Genomic DNA, 19,720 nt, shown 5'->3' with positions numbered 1-19,720 from the left:
GAAAAAACACCGCCACCTTGAGCTTCCCGGAGGGCCGCCGCACCGGGACGCGCATTTACATTCGCTCGCCTGTGCAGTCGGTCGACTGCAGCGCCGCCCCCGCGGCACCAACGGGAACTATATATCTAGGTAACTTTTCGCCCTAGGGGAGCGTAGGTCCCTAGGTGTCGTGTAAAAAACGCACCTAGCTCCTGAAACGCCCTAGTCCCCATGCGCGCGCGCGGGGGGCCCATAGAAATATACCATAGCGCAGATAGTGCGCGGTAGTATTATGGTAGTAATGTTTGTGCCGACTCGCCGGAGTAGCAGGGTAGGCAGTTCATTGTGCGTGCACGCAAGCAGCACGACCACGAACGAAGCGATACAAGGTGGAACAGCGCGTTTTACGGCAATTGAAGTTGTGTTTGTGTGATGCGCTTGGTGTGTGCAAAGAGCAATTTAGATGCGCGTGTGACGAATGTGTATGCACAAATAGCACGACCACGAACGAAGGTGGAACATCGCGTTTTGGCGTGCCCAAGCAGCACGACCACGAACGAAGCGATGCAAGGTGGAACAGCGCGTTTTGCGCAATCTAGTTGTGTGTGTGTGCGTGGCGCGTTTGTGGTGTGCAAAGAGCACGACGACGATCGTCTTCTAACTGCGCCAGAGCAAACCGATTGTTGGATTCTGCATAGGTATTGAACGGGCGTTCAACCTAGAGAAACACGGGATTGCGACGCGACTATAGCCGCGATGTATAGCACTGTACGTACGTAAGTTTACAGCACCGACTTTTAATTCGGAGTGAATAAGGGACACGCCACGAGTGATTTGTATGTGGAGGTTAACTCATACGTGCATTAATTAGCGGCGGTATAGAAAAAAAAAAAGGGGGGGGGGGGCGGAGGGCGGCGGGGATTGCTGAGACAGGTGCTCGAAAGCGTTTCCACGCATGTTTTGTCGGTGTACTCGATGAACTAAATGCCGCTTTGAAGAAATTGTGACGAAATGTTGGCATGTGCGTAGTGGCACAGTTTGAAATGTGTCGCAGAGTAAATCCGAAAAGAACCGAAGCGTACCATGTGTAAGAAATGTGGGAAAACTACAGCTGCAAGCTTATGTTATGCAGCATTGACCGATGTCGAGATATTGTTCTCATGAATGTAGCATCCATCGCCTTTGTACGCATGTGCTGGTTTCGGCGCACTATCATCGAAGCATTGATCAAGGTTATTAAAATTGTACCCGCAACGAGCGCGTCGCCCTGGTTTCGATTTCGGTTCTCGCTGCTATTCGTGATAATAAACAGTTTGTAAATTGTTCTTTTTGTTGGCGATTCTCTGGACAAGGGACGAAAACAAAAACTGGCAATGAAAGTAAGCATCACGTAGAATATTTTAAACGAAAAACTGTTTCAACATTCTTTAATGCAACTCTAATTCTAAGGCTGTAAGCGCCACCTATTTCCGGTAGTCAAAATGTGCCATGGCGGCTTCCTGTCAATTGGATGTGTGCGTAGCATGGGAGCTTCAATGGTACATCTCAGCTTTTTTTGGTTATCCCCAGCTCTTCCTTATATTTCCGCGTAATAACTCTTTCTTGTACCCAATACAATACCGAATAGGGATCGTATAGAAGCTCAGAGGCTGCACCTGTCATTCACATAGACAGGTAAGGTAGCTGTTCGCGACCACTTTCAACTCATCTGGGACGTACATAATTTTTTTGTGTAATTTATGCATGCTTAGGCATCATTTTTCACGCCGCCTGAAGTTCTCGCTGAAAGTACGCTTTAAATGCACTGCACGCTTTAAATTGACACCCATCTGTAACGTGTTTCAGCCGTTATTTATAGCCCATATGTTGCGGACTAAGATTTTAAACTCATGCGCAATACCGCCCGTTTGTTCTGTTGCGCTCGCGATATCAATGTTTTTAGATCCAGAAGGCTGCTTCCGCATGAAAAAAGAGACTCGCCGTGTTAGATTGTACACATGGAAAGCGAACGCTGCGACACGTTCTTTAAATTGGCCGACTGTTGCAAGCGGTGGCATCACTGCCGTCGTCGAAGTGTATATACAGGCACACTATAATAGTGACATACGTATTTACAGTGCCAAATGAACAATTTGGTGTTTCGTCCCTTGGCGCTCTCCTGCTCGGCCTGACAGGCAGGTGTCACGCAGTGCGTAGCACTGAAAGCGCTTGAGCATACCGCGAAATCTACGCGAGCGTTTTTATAGACAAATGCTCGAAGATTTCTATCACCAGCTGCCACTTGAAAGTGCGTTTAGCTAGCAAGCCAGCAGTAGTGTCTGCGCTTTCAAGCATACACTTGATAATACGAAGATAATGAGACAAAGTGTAAACACATGAATGACAGATTCAATATTTCTTGACACTCGTAAATCTTCAAACCTGCCAGTTGTTCGTTAGTGCGTGAAAAAGTGGAATTTTGTGATGTTTAAAAGCAGACATTGGGTCATCCAAACGTGGCTTTGCCTAGGCCGTCGCATTGTATGAATGAATTATCAGATGCATGGGCATTGGAGCAATGAGGTGATGTAGCTGAAAAATGCACCTTTGTTCTCTTTTCACTTTGCCTCATGGTATTCTGTCTCAAGTTTAGCTATTGTCAAAGCAGCAATTTCGACTGACACAGCAACGCTCATCTGAATGGCATCTGTCAATGTCGTAAGTTGTCATTGCTCCTTTCAGCACATATGTTACATGGTCTTTTACATCTTCAGTACGACCTAAATGTGTTTCACAGCTGTGATTGCCTCAGTGCATATAGAAGCAACGAAGTGATCCCAAATACTTTTGCAGAATAACTGAAATGTGGGCAAGTTCATTCGGATTCATGATTATGGCAGATTTGAACCCAACACTGTGTAACACTACTACACAGACTGGCGTTTCGGGTAGTGGAGACAAGATTCCTATTAAAACCTCGTTGAGATTTGACAAACTGTTAGCTAGGTGGGATAAAGTAATTGTGATTCAGAATGGTAGCCTCAACATTGAGCACAAGGCAAGAGGTGAGTTTTTTATTGTGATCATTTTCTACAAGCATGCACATTAGCGTTACAGTAGTACGAGCATCTTTGTAGCACATCCTTCCCTGTATAGAAAGGGTCATGTTGCTTACTGCTTAGCTGATGTTATGCATTGTCCACTTCTATGGTGTTGATGTCCAGGATCTCTACAAAACGGAACCTCTTTGCTACAGTCGTGTGGCTGCTTGTGTTCTTCTCCCCTAGCCAGAGGCATGAAGGGGGGTTCACGGTCACTGACCAAGTCTCATGTATAACCCGACGTTTCGGAACTACACACGGGTTCCTCGTTCACTGAGTTGGACAGGAAATCGTCGTCACCTATGTAGCCAGCATGTGACGTAATGAACATGCGTAAATGGCAGGCATAGTCCCTGGTGTCTGGTTCATCGTAGCTGACGTCAATTGAACGATTAGCGATTCTAGCAGCCGCCGGGATGACATGTTCTTTTCTTTGGCAACAACAGTGGCATTGTCTCAGTCAATCTTGTGACTATGTTCCTGCGCATGCTCGGCAAATAATAGTCGTGTGACTATTATTTCTTAGATCATGTTTTTTTTTTTTTTCGTTTCCATGCCTGACCAGCCGAACTTTCATCGAATCCTAGATTATGCAGCCAGAGGCAGTGGCACTCGTTGTGTCCTGTTTGAGATGACTGGTCTTTTTGTCCGTGTCTATCCACTATCACCTGGGCTTATCTCCTGGCTGCTGAAGTGTGCCTGCATTTTCCAGATCAACTACTCGGACATTAATGTCTGGATACAAATTGGGTAGATCTTGTATGCCATGCCCAACATCAGAGTAAGTTTTCTGTTTCTGCCAGCACTTTTGCTCATGCACTTACATTTCCCTCCGGTCCGGGAGTTGTGGAAAGAAGCTGTCTGCAGTAGCTGGAAGTGTAGTCCTAAGCCTTTGGCTCGTAAGCATTTGCACTAGCGAGGAGCTATTTTTCAGAAGGCTCAGTCTATAATCGTGTGTCTTGTAGGCATCACCTGACGCCTCAAGGGAGTTCTTGGATAAGTTTACGGTGGCTTCTGTGAGACCATTGCGCTGTTGGTAGCGTGGACTGCACGCCATTTGTTGGAATTCTTATGAATTGTGCAAACAGCGAGCTGCGCCCTTTTGCAAGCTACAGTTTGTTGCGGTTCACGACCACTACACTATTGCACGCCTTGTGAAAACAAAGAGGCATTAAGTCGCAACCACAGGTCCTGTCAAACTAGCCAGTACTAGCTCAGGATACCCTTACTAGTATTTTGTGACGATGAGCCACCACACCCCTCCAATAGAAAATATGTCCATAGTGAACTTCTGTAACAGCTTTTCTCAGAATCCTAATTGCAGGAGTGTCACCCTTCTCTTAGCCCTGTGGTGCTAGCATGTACGACATGACTTGAAGACATTTGCTGTTTGTATGTATTTATGATGCAGTACTTTGACGTCTTGCTAGGCATTTATTGATTCCAAAGTGGCCTTCAAGTGAGAAGTGCTGGGTGGGTAAGCTCCTGTAGCTTCTTGGGCGCGATGGTTTTATTGCCAAAATATCAACATGTCTTGGACTACATTGTCCTTGTAAAGCCAGAATTCTTTCAGAGTTTGCAACACCTTGTCCAGCTCTTTCGAGTGAAAATGCAAAGTTGGCAGCAGCATTAATCTAGCACTTGTTCTTTCTTCAGTTCTTGTAAAGAAGGTGGGGAGAGGCAGCATGCATAGCCTTCAATCTTGGTAGGCCCTTGTGGTGCCTGTTATTCTCCTTCACATGAGAACTTCACAGTGTATCAGCTGCGGGAAAGTCTTTGCCTAAGATGTACATTATGCCTCATAATGTATCAATCATGTGCACACTTTATAAATTGGGAAACAGATTGTTGCCCCATTTATAGAATTTATCTGGAGCTTGCAAGAAAGAAAGCACTTCTTTCTATATCTGGGCATAGCCAGGCATTCTGTCTCTGCTAAATATCTTGAGGCGTATCTAGTAACCATGGTAGAGTGTATAAGCGCGACTGGACGAGGACGAAGAAAGAAACAGATACACAGACACAGCGCTTCACTTTCAACTATAGATTTTATTTTCGCACGCGTCGATAAATATATACCGTGCAAGCGGAAACAAACGTGACAGCAAAAAAAAGAACATTGAGTGGTACATTTCGTTGAACTGGACACGTGTGCAAGACAATGGAAAAAAAGAAAAAACATGTACTACAATCGTCACAAAGACAGACCAAGGAATCGTATCTCCTTTTCCGATACTGACACCGAAGGCTTGCTTACGCACTTTTGCTCTAATTTTGCTATCTCTTAGGCCTCTACAATCTCCCTCGTCATCCTGCTATGAGCCTTATACAGAACGGAAGTGCTTTCAAACATGGGCTTGCAGGAACAATCTCGGCAGTGAATACCCAAATGGCCCGAGATTACCTTAGTGACGTTGTATTGATGCTCCTTTAATCTCTCGTTGATGCATCTGCCGGTTTGACCAATGTACGTACTTCCGCATGAAAGTGGGATGGCATAGACAACGTTATGAGTACAGGTTACAAATTGTTTGCGATGTTGGGTAGAACATGAATGCCTTTTGTTATTTTCTGTGTTAACCTGTTTGCACAGCTTCTGTAGACGCTCAGGGGCAGAGAAAACCACGTCCACTCCCGATTTCGCCGCTATTCTTCTGAGATTATGTGAAATGTACCACTCAACGAAATGTACCACTCAATGTTCTTTTTTTGCTGTTACGTTTGTTTCCGCTCGCACGGTATACATTTATCGATGCGTGCGAAAATAAAATCTATAGTTGAAAGTGAAGTGCTGTGTCTGCGTATCTGTTTCTTTCTTCGTCCTCGTCCAGTCGCGCTTATACACTCTACCATGGATTCTACCCAACTAGCCCGCCGACGTGTTTGACACGTCACTTGCGGAAGGCCGAGTCCCTGATGACTGGCTTACGGCAAAGGTTATACCTGTGCACAAATCTGGAGATAAACAGATCATTGAAAATTATCGTCCGATATCGTTGACCTGCGTTTGCTGCAAGCTCCTAGAACATGTTGTAGCGAAGTCAATTTACACGTACATCGAAAATGCGAACTCATTTTTTCCCAAACAACACGGATTCCGACAGCGCCTTTCCACAACAACACAGCTTCTTGAAACAATCCATGACTTTGCCAGCACATTAAACAATAAGAAACAGATAGATGCCATCTGTCTTGATCTGTCGAAAGCATTCGACAGAGTGGCACATGCAGAATTGATTGTGAAATTGACTTATATGGGAATAAACGCGAAAATAGTAAAATGGATAAGCGCGTACCTCCGGGGCAGAACCCAATACGTAGAAGTGGAACACATTAAATCAAAGCCGTTGAACGTAACGTCTGGTGTCCCACAAGGGTCTGTGTTAGGTCCTGTACTATTTTTAGTTTATATTAATGACATTTCCTCTGCAATTGACGAAGGTATCACGGTGCGACTTTTTGCCAATGATTGCTTACTATACAAAGAAATTAATAGCACAGAAGATCAGACATTACTCAGTGACGCTCTTAGGGCTATAGAAGAATGGTGTGACAAATGGAAAATGAAAATAAATGAGAGTAAAACTGTTGTATTGCGCATGACGAATAAAATACATCATATTTTTGATTTTAATTACACAGTGAATTCTTCGGCGCTTTCCTCAGTTGACGTGCTCAAATACTCAGACATACATATATCCGCAAACTTAAGCTGGTCGAACCATGTTACAAAAATATGCCAAACTGCGGAAAAGAAGCTTTGGTTCTTGCGACGAAAATTGCAGTTAGCCTCACAGTCAGTAAAACTAACAGCTTATTTAACGTACGTTCGACCCACGTTAGAATAGGCCAGCATAATCTGGGACCCTTATCAGTCGGGGTTAATTGAGAGACTGGAAAGAGTTCGACGAGCAGCAAGGTTTATTCTATCGCGTTATGCTCGCACAGATTCAGTCTCCGAAATGCTCGGTTTGCTGAACTTGCCTACGCTCGCGGAACGCAGGCGCATAGCTAGGTTAAAATTCTTTTTTCTTCTCACTAAAAACGCATTCAACATCAACAGCGAACAATATTTGATAGCACGACAAGGTAGAACACTACGGAAAAGCAAATATAATACTTTTCAAATACCTCAGATGCACATTAACACTTACGCATTTTCCTTCTTTCCAAGAACCATTAAAGAATGAAATGAATTACCGGTGTCCACGCGAGAAAGCATCAATGCGGAAGAATTTGAGAAAAACTTAAAGCAACATTGAAAGATTCACGCACGTATACGTGCTTTTTCTCTTTTTTTTGGAGGGAGGGGGTGTATGACCTCGTTTATTAACACTGCATTTATAATCATATCAATAGGAGTATCTGTAGAATATTTCGCTTATCTATATTCTTTGTTCACTTATGTTCACCTATTAAAACACTATTCATGTACTGCCTTCATGTACTGTACTAATTGCCGAAATACTGCTATTTACTTGTTTTATTTTTGTGCTATATGTATTATTTCAATACCATGTATTGTACTAATTGTTGAAGTGCTGCTTTGACCCACCCGGTAACGGCCGACAGGCCAACAGTATGAGTAAATAAAAAAAACAAAACACGTATCTAGTAACATGTTGCCCATCGTCTTGCTTTTGGCTGAGCACTGCAACTAGACCACAGCACAAAGCATCAGCTGTGATTAGCAGCTGGTCTCTCATTTTGAGGAGCACCAGCCAAGCACTGGATCTGAAGAAAGTATTTCTTTCCATTTTGAGAATTCTGGAACCTGTGTGGGTTCCAGACAAACCATGCTTTGAAAACAGCATGCTGGACAATGGCTGTAGTGTTTGTCATGTTAGGAGCAAATGAACCTAGATAGGTGGTCATGCCCATTAGCAGCAGTAGTTCTGGAGGATGGTCTTGGCATGTCTGTGACGGCTTTGAGCTTGTTTTCGTTCATGTGCCCCAAGTAGGATATTATTGCGATGCCAAACTTACATTTCTCTTTGTGGATGGCAGCTCTTGCACAGTGGGTGCCCTCAAATGTACTGCAGAGTTCGTTGTGTTGCTGTTTAGTTGAGCACCAACTGATAACCTCGACCATATGGCAAGCAACACATATAAGTTCTGGATGAATATCATTCATATACCATTGTGTTTGATCTGGGGCACACCAGATACCAAATCGCATGAGCAGTTATAGCGAAACCAACGGAACGGTGCTGTATAGGTGGTCAAGAACTTCCTGTAATTTCTCAGGGATTTGCCAAAACCCTGAATTTGGGCATCAATTTTTCATACACCAAGCTGTGACTCGTAGTATCTGAAGGGTATGCTCTACTGCAGGAATTGGATATGATGCTCATAGGGCTTGCTTGTTCAGTTTTTGTGTAATCCATAAAAGTGTGGAGTGCTCCTGATGGCTTCGTCACCACTACCATAAACGTGCACCAAGGAGTTGGCTCTGTCATAGCTGTCGTAAAACCAGTCTTAAACCTGGAGAAGTTTGGCTTTCGTCTTCTATAAAGGTAGCCATACAAAACAGTGAAATATTAGTGCACAGGACACAGGCTCCAGTTTCAACATTGTCATGCAAGCTGCGCAAAGTATTTGAGGATGCGGCTTTGAATCTGCACAACCATTAACATTCTCAATCTGTCTAAGCACTCGACTTCAGCTTCACCATCACCTCTGTGACCTATTTAGCAAATTTATTTGGAAATAGCAGCATTCTGCCTGATGCACGAGATGGAACTTTATGTTGTGCTAGTCGCCTTACACACTGACCACTGTAACTTGGAGGTCACCACCTTCTCGAAATATCACGAACCACATTGTTTTCAGGGTGAGACGAGAAATCGTGTCTAATTATCATGTGACAAAAAGAAATAACTGATGCCTGTGGCAAGGTGCCATTCAAGTGGTTGAGTTCCTCCAGGAGGTAGGGGGTGATACGAGTGAGAACCCTCAAAAGCCAATTATGGCCTTAGCCAAGCAGCCCCAGGTGACATAGTAAAGCTTTTTGGGCACAATGTCATTAGGCACCACCCTATATAATTTATTTGCTTCCACAACATCTTCATGGCTCACGAGTGTCCGGTGGTAAATTTCTGAAGCCACATCAACCTCGATGTAGCATCCCTAATTCCAAATACTTCAATCTGCATGCCACTATGTATGGTGGGGGTTACTGGGAAGGAGAATAACGAACAGCTACACATAGATAAAAACTCCCTAAAGGCTGTTATTGTGGAAGCACTGCCCAACATCAACACACGCTATATGATACAATGTTGCTGCTATCAAAGATGAATTCAGTCAGTACTTGAGGATGAAGATGGTTTTACTCAATAGCCTTATAAAAAATGGTAAAAGAAAGCTAATAAATTTGGAACTCATGTTTCGAATCTTGTCTGAAAAAAAAAAATCATTAGTATGTCTTCAAATATCTCACGCAGCCGGTAATACTGTTCTACTTCTTCATGACCTTCAGGTATGCTAGAGAACTCTTTCTCATCATTGGGCTAAAAAATGTAGTTGAGCAAAAGGAGTAGACCTAGGTGGCTGACAGGATGGCTCTTCTTTAAGTGCTTTGCGTAGAAGAAAAAAGCATGCAAACATGGGCACTAACATGGGCATGCACTGTAATGGGCACTAACTGTTAGGGATGAAACATGAAAAACCCTAAGGAAAACATTTAGGTTTGGTGGATATGTAGAAAATACACAGAGACTAAAGACAGTGAAGGACAACGAAAAATGTTGGTGTAAGCTTCTTCACCAATGCGTTTGTTGCCTGTAGACAACACCAGGCAGAACTCGGAAAGCGACCTTCACCCCAAGTCGACGTCAATTCTGCGTGCAATTTGTGCATATTGACACAAAGGTGTGGGGCTCCTGCATTGTAGAACAGCGCGCGCAAAGGTCGGCGCCACGAAAGATGATGAAGTGCGTAAGTTGCACGCTCTTGTTCTGCCCCGCTATTAAAGAGAAGCATACATTTTGCAAGACTCCGTCTCCAATCTACGTTAAATTTTTCTGGTGAAGGTGTGGGGTACGTGCTACCACTCCCAGATCGAACACCGTCTACAAGCCCAGTACAAAGTCCGGTCGAGCTGACTCCTGTGCAGGTACGGAAAGCTGCCGACTTCAAGGACTGCCGCCTGAGCACGAGCCTCTACGCAGTCAAGTCGGATGGATGAATACGTTGGTTCCACCTTCTTTCTCGACCGCCCCGACCGAGGTCGTCCTGAACCAGCCGCGAATCCCCACGTCCTTCCATGGGGACACCTTTGAGGATGTAGAGGACTGGCTCGATCACTTTGAGCGTGTCGCAGAATTCAACGGCTGGACTACAGAGCGCAAGCTACGCAACGCCTACTTTGCCCTCAAGGACTATGCACGGACCTAGTTTGAGAACCGTGAGGCAGGGCCCTATCGACATGGGACGAATTCCGACGGCAGCTAATCGGCACATACGCCAGCCTCGATCGCAAGGAGCGAGCTGAATCTGCAATTCAGGCGAGAGTACAGAGGCCGAACGAAAGCATCGCAATGTTTCTCAAAGATATGTGCCGACTTTTCTGACGCACGGATCCGTCCATGCCGGAAGAAAAGAAGCAAAGGAATTTGATGCGCAGTGTCGAGCAAGAGTTATTCGGTGCCCTAATACGCAACCCACCAAATATTGTTGCAGAGTTTCTCGCGGAAGCCGTATCGATGGAAAAGGCACTGCAGCGGCGAACAAGGCAGAACCGCGACGTGTCGACCCTATCGCGTGACTCTCGCTATATCCCTGGACAATATCAATGCCTTGTGGGAGCTCATTAGGCTTATCGTTCGGGAAGAGCTTCAAAAGCTTCAGGTTTCTCCAGCATCAGTACAGCGACCTGCTCTGGCTGAGGTCGTCCGGGAGGAAATCAGGCAGGCAGTCCAAGTCCCAGAGCGAAGTGAGACACCACAGCACAAGGTACGGAAGCCACAACCTCGCATGTCGTATACGGAAGCTGCACAAAGTTCGTTGTCCCTGATTTTTCGCGAGGTGAGCGACGTCCTGAACCTTCTTGGTGTGCGCGCTGTTGAACAAGCCACTCGCCTCGTTGCACGCCATTCATGGCTGAAACACACCCACCTTGCAAGAGCGACGTGTGGCGCTCCGCAGACCGGAGGCGCTTGTGTTTTCATTGCGGTGAAGCCGATCACCTCTACAGAGCGTGTCCCTACCAACGAGCTGGGCTCCGTCAATTTTCACTGAATGCGCCCTGTAGATTGAAGCATACCTCGCGGATGCCTGGACCTCGTTTGCCCCATGATTCCGTGAACCCCGGTCACCGTCATCCACCCGAAACAGGTCTTCCAGCCCCTATTCAAGCTGAGAGCAACAAGACGTCACTCACTCAGCCCAGCCTCCCGGGAAAACTGAGTCCAGCGACCTGCGGAGGTGAGGTCGCTGATGTTGCGAACGCTGAAGATCCTCCACTGCAACGACTGCTATACGACGTAATTTAGACGCAGAGAAGGCAATGTAGTTCCGTGTCAGTATCCTGCGACGTACCAGTTACCACAGATGACCGCGAGGTCATGGCGTTAATCGACACGGGTGCGGACACGTCTGTTATGAGCCAGAATCTCGCGCGTATACTGAACGAAGTTTCAACGCAATGGACCGAAACTCAGATTCGTACTGTAGGAGGGCATCTCATAACTCCAATGGTCCGGTGCACGGCACGAGTCAACATTCGGGGCTTCACATACATCGGCGACTTCGTCAATCTTCCTGAATGTTCAAAGGACCTTATACTTGGCATGGATTTCCTTCAGGCAGACGGTGCCATTATCGACCTGCAAGAGTCTAAGAGTCAGCTTCACTACTACGCAAGCCATAGTGAACAGTAATGACAATGACCGTGACATCACGCTTCGCGTAACTGACGATCACATCATGTTGCCACCCAAGAGCAGCGTGCTTACCCTTGTCCAATGCGACATGGAGGATGCCGCCGAAGGAATTGCTGAGGCAAACATGCCCCTGCTTCTTGAGCACCACATTTGTATAGCCAGAGGGTTTCTTCAGGTGCAAAACAAATGTTCAGTTGTTTTGCTAACAAACTTTAGCAACGAGTATCGGCATGTACCGCGAGGAACGACATGGCTGAACTGAGCTCATTTCTTCACGAAATCACTAATGTTACTGACATTGCCACATTGGAAACCGCATCGTCTCAGCAATCTGGGTTCCCCAGCCTAAAAGAACGGATTCACGTTAACGCCGCTCTGCCAGGCCATCAGAAAGACCGTCTACTGAGTCTCGCGAATGAATTTGTGGACTGTTTTTCAACGTCATCCAAAGTGCGACGCAAGTCCATCACAAAGCACCGCATTATTACCGACGAGTCTGCACGTCCTGTCCGTCAGCATCCTTACAGAGGGTCTCCAGTGGAAAGGGAAGCGATCAAGCATCAGGTGAAAGAGATGCTCCAAGACGACGTGATCCAGCCATCCACCAGCCCGTGGGCCTCCCCTGTAGTGTTAGAAAGAAAGACAACACACTATGCTTCTGTGGAGATTACAGAAAGTTGAACCGTGTCACCAAGCGTGATGTTTATTCATTGCCACGCATTGACGATGCATTGGATAGTCTACAACATGCCAAGTTTTTTTCTTCGTTGGATCTTAAATCAGGATATTGGCAAATCGAAGTTGATGAACAGGGTCGTGAAAAAACAGCAGTTGTGGCACCTGATGGGCTTTATGAGTTCAAAGTTCTCCCTGTCGGTCTCTGTTCCGCACCTGCCACCTTTCAGCGGACGATGGATACCGTGCTTGCTGAACTGAAATGGCAAACCTGCCTCGTATACTTGGACGATGTCATTGTGTTCTCGAGCACGTTTGACGAACATTTCGCATTACTCGAGGGTGTCCTCACTGCGATCCATACTGCCGGCCTCACCATCAAGCCTGAAAAATGCTACTTCGGGTTCCAAGAGCTCAAATTTTTTGGCCATGTCGTTGGTCCTCAAGGCGTCCGACCAGACCCCGACAAGTTAGCTGCCGTCGCTGAGTTTTCACCACCCACAGACAAGAAGGCTGTCCAACGCTTCCTTAGTTTGTGCGCATATTATGGGCGCTTCGTCAAGGGCTTCTCAAGAATTGCTGAGCCTCTGACAGGGCTTACGTGCGATGATGCGCCTTTCATTTGGGCGGACGAGCAGCAGCAGTCGTTCAATGAATTGCGCAAGCGTTTGCAAGAGGCCCCGATACTTGCTCATTTCAACGAAGACGCTGACACTGAACTCCATACTGATGCCAGCAATGCGAGTCTCGGCGCTTGTGCAGTGGCAAGCTGGTGCGGAACGCCCCGTTGCTTATGCAAGCCGCAGTCTCACCAAGGCTGAGAAAAACTACTCAACCACATGAAAAAGAATGCTTAGCGGTTGTGTGGGCAATTGGTAAATTCCGACCCTACTTGTACGGTAGACCCTTTAACGCTGTCAGCGATCAACCACGCCCTGTGCTGGCTTGCCAACCTCAAGGATCCTTCAGGCAAACTAGCCCATTGGAGCCTTCGCTTACAAGAGTATGATATTACAGTTGTCTACCGATATGGCAGGAAGCACAGTGACGCTGACTGTCCTGTGCACCACTCCCTACGACCTCATTGGACCCTGACCATGACTTGCCATTTGTCGCCGCATTAGTTATCGACGCCATAAAGATGGCTGAGCACCAGCGCACTGACGCTGAGCTGCTGCCGCGGATCGAACACCTCCAAGGAGTTGAAGGTGTTTTACCCTGCTTGCTCATGCGCGGCTTATCATCATACTACTTGCACAACAACGTCCTTTACAGGAAAAATGGCGGAAGCGGCCCCAATACGTACTTCCTTGTTGTGCCATCGGCGCAACGCCACGACATCTTGCGAGCCTGCCATCATGAGCCATGCGCGAGACACCTGGGATTCGCCAAGACTTTAGGCAAGGATACGACAGAAGTATTACTGGCCCCGGCTTTATTCTTCTGTGCAACGGTACATGAAGACCTGCCATGATTGTCAGCGCCGCAAGAAAGCACCTGTTAAACCGACTGGCTTTCTCCATACTGTGGACCTTCCTCAAGCACCGTTCCAACAAATAGGAATGGATCTACTTGGGCCATTCCCAGTGACCTCTTCGCGCAACACATGGATAGTCGTCGCTACCGATTACTTAACCTGGTACGCCGAAACCGAAGCTATTTCGCAAGTAATTTTATATGAAGTGGCCAAGTTCTTTGCACGCCACATCGTCCTACGACATGGTGCACCGTCTGTTTTCATCACTGACCGCGGTACAGCATTTACAGTGGAACTTATGCAGGATGTTCTCCAGCTGATGCATAGCTCTCACCGCAAGAACACTGCATATCACCCTCAAACCAATGGATTAATGGAACGTCTGAACAGAACACTGGCTGATATGCTCTCCACGTATGTCGACGAGAGCACAAGACGTGGGACGCGATCTTACCCTATGTGAATTTCGGGTATAACGCTGCTGTACAGGAGACTACACAGTTTACGCTGTTCCAACTTGTATATGGGCGCCACGTCAGGTCAACACTTGACGCCATGCTACCTATGGCTGATAATAGCCCGACCAGCGAACACGTAGAAGAGTTCGTACAAAGAGCCGAAGAGGCACGCCAGCTTGCTTGGCATCGTATCCGGAGCCAACAGCATACCGCCACCCTTCGATACAACCAGGGTCGACGCGACATCAATTACAATACCGGCGGCTGCGTGTGGGTCTGATCGCCCGTCCGCCACTGTGGACTCTCAGAAAAGTTGATCCGCCGGTATTTTGGTCCCTACAAGGTTACACGCCGCCTCAGTGACGTGACCTACGAAGTGGCCCCCTGCAGTTCTGACCTCAGTTCACTCCGTCGTCGTCTTCCCGCTGAAGCTGTTCGTGTAGTGCGCATGAAACCATACTATGCGCATACCTGAATGCTGAGATGCACCTGAGGAGCTCCATTTCTTATGTAGCTGAAAGAACTTTTTGACGCAACCGAGACGGTCGCTCTTCTCATGGGAGGCAATTGACACAAAGATGTGGGGCTCCCGCACCGCAGGACGGCGCGCGCAAAGGTCGGTGCCACTAAAAACGGATGAAGTGCGTAAGCTGCACGCTCTTGTTCTGGCCCGCCATTAAAGAGAAGCGTATATTTTACAAGACTCTGTCTCCAATCTACGTTACAATGTAGTCGTTGTCGGGTGTACAATTAAGCTTTATATTGCGTGTTTTACACATTACTCATCTGATGCCTTAGCAGCGAAGGTTTTTCCTCTGCCTTTATTGTAAAAAAATGTTTGGGAAGTGCCCACGTGCATCTGCTTTTTTTTTTTTTTGTGCGTGGCACATGTGCTGTTGGCCTGGAACTGATTCACAATAGTATTACCAGCCATAGCGTTCAGGGCCCCGTGTTGCTGTAAATCCAGCAGTGGTGTTGGCGACCTTTTCCATATGAGAAAATTAATCCCGAACCATGCATCCCGATTGATACAGGCCCTCCACGGGGCATATAGGCGTTACTGAACTAATTAAAATTCTTAAAGTAGGATGTGTCAAAAATTCATAAAGTGTGACTTGCACACAACTTTGAGACATGATAGCGTTGGATTGTAATTTGAATATGCGAGAAAACATAATTCTGTTGCGCGGAAACTCAAACACAAACCCCTTTCCCAGCTGCCATTTCAGGTCTGTCTTAGGAGTGGCACGCCCCAGAAAGCTCGCCTTCGTGCATAGCGTTTGCCACCAGCATTTCCAGGGAAACATTACAGAAGCATAAGCTGCAGCTGCCCGGAAGAGTGAGAAGCAGCCAGGGCTCTTTTAATGCTATTGTGTTCCACTCTTAAAGGCGCAGCTTAAGTGTCCTCCAACCTTTTTTTTTTTTCGCTGTTTGGGGACTGCCTTCTTGAAGGTGTTGCTTCGTTTCCTTTCTACTGTAGGGCGAATGCAATATCTGCTTTGAACAACAGCAAAGCCACGTTTTGATTGCACTTGATGCACTGGCACGGCATCTCTCCTGAACACTATCCAACAGTTCACTATGATGTTATCACTGAAATAGAATACACAGGACACCTTCGTGTACCACTTCATCTACCTCGAAGTAATATGCCATAGCTCTATGATCATATCCTTAACATCCACTACTTTCTTGGATTCATTTCAGATAGCTGGAATGTACAGACTAAAAAAGCTCGGAAGCGCTTGCACTCTTTGGAGAATTTTGTATGAGCATTTTCAGGCTGTTCTGGTGACACTAAAAAATACTGGCTCTCCTGTAATCGAGAGTAGATGTAAGCATGAAATGGCTGCCGACAAAGCAGATTGATTGTAGGTGGTACTAGCCACAATCTTAAAATGGGTGTAGCGCACATTCGCAATGGCACACCCCACCCCACTGCATCACGCAACTGTACACTGGTCCATATGGAAGCAAGTTTCCTGTCAAAGACAGAACCCCATTGCAAGTCTCGTCTCGGTCCACCATATGTGCCGTGGACCTCGCGGACTGCTGGCATTGAAAAGAGCACAAGCAACTGTGTCTCAGTGCCAAAAAATGACAATCAAGTGTACAGTGCCTTGTATCTGCCTCTGAACGTCGCTATTAGAAGTGACAAATAAAACTTCAGCGTACTAAAAGTTACAGCTTGAGTGATATTGTGAGCAAATATTTAGAACTCAGAAGCAATATTTTTTGTAACATGTTTGGGAAGTAACTAGCATATGTATTGCAGTCTTGACTGTTTGCCCGGATGAGCTGGTTTGAGTGCCAGGATAATGGCTCTGGCTTTTGGTTCATTGAAGGTGGCTGACAACAGGAGCTAAAAGCATTTCATGCTTAAAATGTCTGCAGCAGCGGCACTGTTCGGTTAGTCAAGGACCTCATTTCATGGCCCTCATTCTGACACCTTCGAACACTGTTTCTGCCTTTGTAACGCTTCCTAGAATTTATCCTTCAAATTCTTATGTGAAAGAACCATGCATCAATTTTGGCGTATTTCTCAAACTGTACGAGCAGAATTGCTGCTGATTTCATAAATACAACGTGTAAATCAATACAGCAGAATTGTTAGTCGAAATATGTAATCCAAATCAAAGAGCCATTCTCAAGACGATGTTCCCGCTGGCACTGATGCGTGGCATTTCTGGCTTTGGTGAAATCTTTATTCTACATTATAAAGCATGAAACATTCACAGGTGCTCTTCTTTCCTTCTTTTTTGAGCTTTGCTGTTTCAAGGAGCTTTGCCCTTTGAGTGGCAGCAGCCTGGTTGACATAACTTCTGACTCACGTATTTAACATTTTTGCACAGATTGGTCAAGGAGTAGCCAGATTTTGAGAAGTACATCTTTAGCAGAGTCTATAGGTGCTGGCTTTTGGTGTGGAGAGACAAGCAGCTTCATAGCTTCCCTCCTGTCTCTTTTCATTGCGTCAGCAAACTGAAATGAAAACTCTCGAAACAGTATATTTGTTAATGAGGAATCTTTGCAAGGCACATGGTGAAGCACATGCCGATGAATTGCTTCAACCTTTTACATTAAACAAATTATGCCATGTGCTGTCGAGAGGCAAATAAAGCTGTTCGCTTTAAAAATTAACAATAATCTCCACAGTTTGTGAAGTGATTGAGATATTGTTACCCAGTACCTTCAACAAAGATGTTATGGGAAACAGTGCAAGGAACTAGCATACTTACACTAATTGCAGGTATTTGGCAGAGTTGTATGGGAGACAAGATAGCCAACCAATTTTCCTTTAATGCATGTGAGCTTTGTCATCTTCATGGTGTAATGTAATCTTTTCAGGTAGCGGATAAAGAATGTGTGGCAACATGAAATGGCCGTTGACGACACAGGCGAGTAGTGGATGCCACACTTCAGTTCTAATTAAAGTTACATCAGCACAGAGCATGTATGCTACGACCAAGTTGGGTCCATACTTTGGATTACCATGTACAGTGTCACTCTCTTCTGCATTCCAGAAGATGGAAGCCAGTGTTTCTTTGCTGTTGCCATTTCAATTTAGTATATTTTCATGTTTTCATGCTCTGCAAAATACAGCCAGAGGTTGCACAGTCTTGAAATGAAGACTACTTTTTGTGTTTTCAAGATAAAATTTTAGCTATAATAAACGGAATTTCCAAAAAACAAATTTTATGTTTGGCCTGCCTTCTTTTGGGTGATCAGACATGGGAGCCATTGAGGCATCATGGCTCATACGTGCTGCCTTTATGCTTGAGAGGTGTGTGCACAATGCTCCTTGCATGTTGAAAAAAAAAAAATGGAGACCATCCATAATTGGTCTTGGTTTGCTTTCTTAGCCACAAGTGTTATCTGAAAATATAGCTGCTTTTTGTTACTCTTTCTGGCGGTGCGTTTTAGATACATAAAAATTATGATGGACGTGCATGTTCAGTGTGATTGCAGGAACGAAAAACTTTACTGGAAGATCCTTTGCAAGAGATGCAAGTGCTTGCCCATTTCATGAAAAAAAAAGGCTTAGTTTTCATTGTATACAGTAATCTAAGGGTCAGGCAGACTTGATCACAAAAGCAAAGAGAGAAATTGGTTGACAGAGAAATCCAAAGCCTGCTGACCACATCGTAACTGTCTAGCGCATAGATGACACCTGCACGTTGGCCAACAGCATGGGAAAGGAGAAGGGATGGAAAGATGAAAGAGATTGCCATGAAGCACATGTGGTGAAAAGGAGAATGAAGCAAAAATTCGTAGCATTCAGAAAAAGCTAGATATTCTTGATGCGAAAACTGAAACATTGGACAAATTAATAGCGACCTTTATCAAGTCTTACCGCCGTATTCAGCAATACATATTGAAGCTCATGCTTGACTTGATATAAATGACGCATGGTGTGAACGCGCCCAAGATGCTCATTGCGTTACTTTTGGTGTGTTCACGACAGGCGTCATTTAAATCGAGTCAAGCATGGGCTTCAAGTTAAGATGCATTTATGAATACGGGGGTTCGTGTTACGGCATGGTGAGGCTCTCTGGAATGAAGACTTCATGAACTAGAGAATAGATGGGCCCGTGAGAACCTACTTTTACGTCTTATCGCAGACATCTGAATCACAGGAGCAGTCTGAAGCATGTGGTAGGTTTGTGAAGACTTTCCGAGAAACCTGCATGGGTTTTCTCTGTAGCAGTTTGCTACAGTCGGGTGTACGACTCATTTTACATTTCCTGATCACCTTGCATATTTCCGCACAATGCTTTCGTCATTACTGTTCAGTGGCCAGTATTGCCTTTTCAGTGGCACTGAAAAGGCAATACAGGCATGAATGTCAAAAGAGGCACTTGTAGGCAGGATAAATGCAAGATTATCTTGTTTACATGTCCATAGTTAGTGCTTACAAAGAAGCCAGGAAAAAATAAGCATTTCGTCTGAGGTTCCTCTCATTATGAAGCTGTTTACAATGATGAGAGCTAAATACAAAAAGTGTAGTCCTAATGAATGGACACGTTCTCCCAGTTGCAACTCATAGTTTAAGATATTGAGGGACTTCAATCGCACCTGATCAATAAACATGATCATGAAACAAGTCCATGATCAATAAACAGTGCAGGAAGCCAGTATCACAGTTTTCATTGACAGTGAGTTGGCCCT

The 19,720-nt window shown here is 45.6% G+C and overlaps 1 long non-coding RNA gene across 1 annotated transcript; it reads left to right on the top strand.

Moving 5' to 3' along the window:
• The first annotated feature begins 2,682 nt into the window (after positions 1-2,682).
• LOC126539932 (uncharacterized) lies at positions 2,683-18,245 on the top strand. The gene is made up of 2 exons (XR_008614358.2): positions 2,683-3,840; positions 17,900-18,245. It is a non-coding gene; the product is annotated as an uncharacterized lncRNA (long non-coding RNA).
• Positions 18,246-19,720: the final 1,475 nt, after the last annotated feature.

The sequence above is a fragment of the Dermacentor andersoni genome, chromosome 2, assembly GCF_023375885.2.
Source record: "Dermacentor andersoni chromosome 2, qqDerAnde1_hic_scaffold, whole genome shotgun sequence".
NCBI classification, from domain to species: domain Eukaryota; kingdom Metazoa; phylum Arthropoda; class Arachnida; order Ixodida; family Ixodidae; genus Dermacentor; species Dermacentor andersoni.
This window is presented reverse-complemented; position numbering and strand designations above follow the sequence as displayed.